We start from the raw sequence: 4,237 nt of genomic DNA, 5'->3' as shown, positions 1-4,237 counted from the left end.
AAAAAAAAAAAAAAAAAAAAAGTAACAAAATACCTTGACAGGATAGCGTTTGAATGCCGATGTGGCTTACTACGACTTGACAGGAGCCATAGAATAATTCCGGGTTTGCTTCATGCCGCAGGTGGTCATTTCCTGCGTGACACCGAAGTACGCCCTCTCCGCCAACTGCCGACGTGAAGTGAGTCTTTCTGACGCGCTCCGGAAACCAATCATTCCCCTGCTGCTTGAAGAGATGGTATGGCCACCGGAAGGACCGATGAGCATGACTTTCACCCAGCTTCTCTACATCGATTTCACCAAAGAGACAACTCAAGCCAGGTTCGAGGATGAAAAGTTCGATGAACTCATTGAGAAGATAAATGCGCATGTTCAGCCGTCGACAGATGGCAGTGGTGTTGAAGAGAGACCGAATGACGAGCAAGCGACCTCGCCAAAGTCAAAAGGTAAGTACCAATTCATATCGTTGATAATGGTTTCAAAAGATAGCATTGTCCGACTTGGTTATGAAACATAGTAATTAATAGCAGAGATGAATAAGATGGACCATAATGACAATGATAGTAATAATAGTAATAAGGATGAGACAAGGATAATGGCAGTATTATTAATGACTATTGCAAGGATGGTAATAATGATGACAGTTTTTTAATATCAAGAATAATACAGATATTATTTATAGTAATGATGACCAGGATGGTAATACTACCAATAATTAAATTAATAGTGATAGTCATAAAAGCAATATTTTTTTATGAAATGGTATTTTAAGTGAAATATCTGCTCATGTATCACATTTTAGTACATGATTTGTCAAAAGAAGGTAGTACTCTTAAAGGAGAATGAAACCCTAGAAACCAGCTGAATCCATATCAAAGAGAAAAATCAAAGAAACATATTATTGAAAGTTTGAGGAAGATTGAATGAATAATAAGAAAGTTATGAGCATTTGAATATTGAGATCACTAATGCCATGTAGTTCCTCCCATTGGCAATGCGACCAAGATCTGTGATGTCACACACGTACAACTCCCTCATTACTTTAGTACCTTTTTCACTTATATTCTCACTTTTATAGAGTCTATCACAAGGTGAGGTGTTCCCTTTATGAGAGGACAAGTACAGAGGTTTCACAACATTATATCATTGATGAATCGTTTGTCATATGATAAGAATGAGCAAAAAGATATATTTTGGTGTATATTTTCAGTGTCCAAAAGGGGAGAGTTGTTCATCTGTGACATCATAGATCTTGGTCGCATTGCCAATGGGAGGATCTCCATAGCATTAGTGATCTCGACATTCAAATGCTCTTAACTCTTCTATTGCTTGTCCTATTTTACTCTACTTTTGTTGATCTTATTCTTTGATTTGTCTGCTTTCACAAAAGCTAACTTGCTCCAAGAGTTTCATTCTCCTTTAATATAAAATCCATGAATGCATACTCCCTTATTTTACAGATAGTAGAGCGGATTAGCTCCAAAAATCACAACAATTGTGCAAATTTTGACTAAAGCATAAAACTTTCACAAGTATTAGTATATGCCATAAGATTTATTTTAAAGATGGGAGGTAAATTTATAAATGCCATTTTCGGCCGTTGCCATGGCAACGGATTAATTTCTCCAAAACAACGTACATTCCCATGTAAATAGTAAATAAACATGATATAGATGACCAAAATGATAATTTTCAGGCTCCCGATTGAAAACATATGAAATTTAGAAATATTCAAGATCATCAAGATAGTTCCAATTGGTCCGTTTCCATGGCAACGGCTTGTTTTTCCCCAGAAAAATAAAAATTTTGATTAAAAAAAGTTGTAAAATATGATATATCTTTAATTTCCCCTAATTTTACAGTGCTTAACAAAGATATTTTGGTTGCTAAATGTGTAAATTACATCTCAAGCCATTGCCATGGCAACCAAATAACATCTAATTTACAAAAATAACATGGTTGTCAAGACAATGGATAGGTGGAAAATACAATTGGAATTGACTTAATCTGTATGCTTAAGTTTTGACCCCCTCATTTGAACAAAAAATACAAAATTGTTCTGCAGGAGTTCTTTATAAAGATAAAATATTATGTTGCTTTGGAAATGCTTGAATTAAATTTAAAAAGGAACAATTTTACAAAGGGCCCGTTGCCATGGCAACAGCTTATTTCCCTCTAGAAAGGTAAAAATATTGATAAAAATGTAGAATACATGTACGGTATGATCATCATTCCATTTTCCCTAATTTAAAGGTACTAATCGAGATATGTTTGTGATTAAATTTATAAATATATAAATATAACATCTTAAGCCATTGCCATGGCAACCAAATAACATCTAATTTTTTTTTAAATTGGATGATAAGGTTAAAAACAGGTGAAAGATACAATGAATATTAACTTAATGTGCATTCGTAAGGTCTGACCTACTCGACTAATTTAGGGGAAAATAATACAGTCAGTGTTCTGCATGAACTAATTAAAATGATAAACATTGATGTTGCCTTGGTAATACTTGAATTCAACGATAAATATCAATGTTCCAAATGGCCTGTTGCCATAGCAATGGATCATTTACCCAAGAACAGTAGCAGTTTTGATTTAAAAAAAGGACTGTATAATCTAATTTTTCTTTCATTTCCCTTAACTTTAGGGTAAGAATAGATATGTTTGCTGTTAACATGCAAATAACATATAAATCCATTGTCATGGCAACCAAATAACATCTAATTTGAAAAAAATATAACATGGTTGACATGATAATGGACAGGTGGAAAATGCAATTTATAACAATTAACTCAAGGTTTGACCCAGTCTTTTAATTTTGAACAAAGATTACAGTGTTTCGCATTAGTTCATTAGAATGATGAAATTTGAGGTTACCTTGGTAGTGCTTGAAGTTAATGATAAATATCAATGTTGCAAATGGGCCATTGCCATGGCAACGACTCTTTTTTCCCAAGAAAAGCACCAAATTTGATCGAAAAACAGTTTAAAATCTGCATTTTGTCATAAATTTCCCCTAATTTTAGGGTGCAAAGCATAGATATGTTTGCTGTTGATGTACAAATAACTTAAGCCATTGCCATGACAACCAAATAACATCTAATTTCAGTGGCTTAATTTGGTTTCTATGCGATGGTTTTAAGGGTGAAGTAGTACATTGGGACTAGTTACAAGGACAGCCAGTGGTCTGACGTGTCCAAAACCCTAAGACGGCTTCCAAAAATGGAGTTTGAAATGGCTGTTGATATATAAATGAACATATAGGTCATTTCCTATCAATCTGAGATATATGATTTTGGTGTCTAGACCATGGTTCAATGGTCAAATAATACACTATGACAAGTTGAATGGACAGTCAGTTGTCCATTATATAAAAAAAATCCAAGATGGCTTCCAAAAATTGCTGTTGCTGCATTAAAAAAGTAGTTTGTTTGATATCCTGGAATATGTTTATGTCATGGTTAAATGGGTCAAATAATGCATTAGGACAAGTAACAAGGACAGTCAGTGGTCAAGTTTGTCCAAAAATCCAATGTGGCTTCCAAAAATGGAATAGCTCCTGTTTCTAACAAATGGACATATTTCGTGTAATATATGCCAAGGGCATATTATTTTGATATCTAAGCCATGGTTTTAAAAGTCAGTAAATACATCATGTACATTGGAACAAGTTACAAGGACAGTCAGTAATCCAATGTGTCTAAACATCCAAGATGGCTTCCGACAATTGGAGTCTAATCGGAGTCTGTTACTTAAAAATTGACATAGTTCATTTAAAATCCACCAAGAAAAAATTATTTGGTGTTCACACTTTGGTTTCAAGGTTTAAAAAATATGTTTAGACTGGTTACAATGATATCCAGTTGTCCATTTTTTCCTAAAAATCCAAGAGGATTTTCAAAATGGCATCTAAAATGACTTATATCACTCAGAAATTATCTGAGTTCATACAACATCAACATGTGAGAAACATTTTTGGTGTCTACACTGTGGTATGAAGGGTCCACTATTACATTAGGACAAGTAACAAGGATGGTTAGTTATCAATTTTGTCCAAAATCCAAGGTAGATTCTAAAATTACATCAATGGGTGCTGTTGCCATCTCTTACCTGCTTGCATTTTGAATGTAGGCACCAAAATTATTTCTCACAAGTGGATATTACATCCACTTCAAAGTAACAGTCGTCATTTTAGAACCCATTTATGGAAGCCATCTTGGATTTTCAGGCAAAA

The sequence above is a fragment of the Lytechinus pictus genome, chromosome 8, assembly GCF_037042905.1.
Source record: "Lytechinus pictus isolate F3 Inbred chromosome 8, Lp3.0, whole genome shotgun sequence".
Classification (NCBI taxonomy): domain Eukaryota; kingdom Metazoa; phylum Echinodermata; class Echinoidea; order Temnopleuroida; family Toxopneustidae; genus Lytechinus; species Lytechinus pictus.
The sequence above is the reverse complement of the archived record's forward strand: the minus strand, read 5'-3'. Positions refer to the sequence as shown.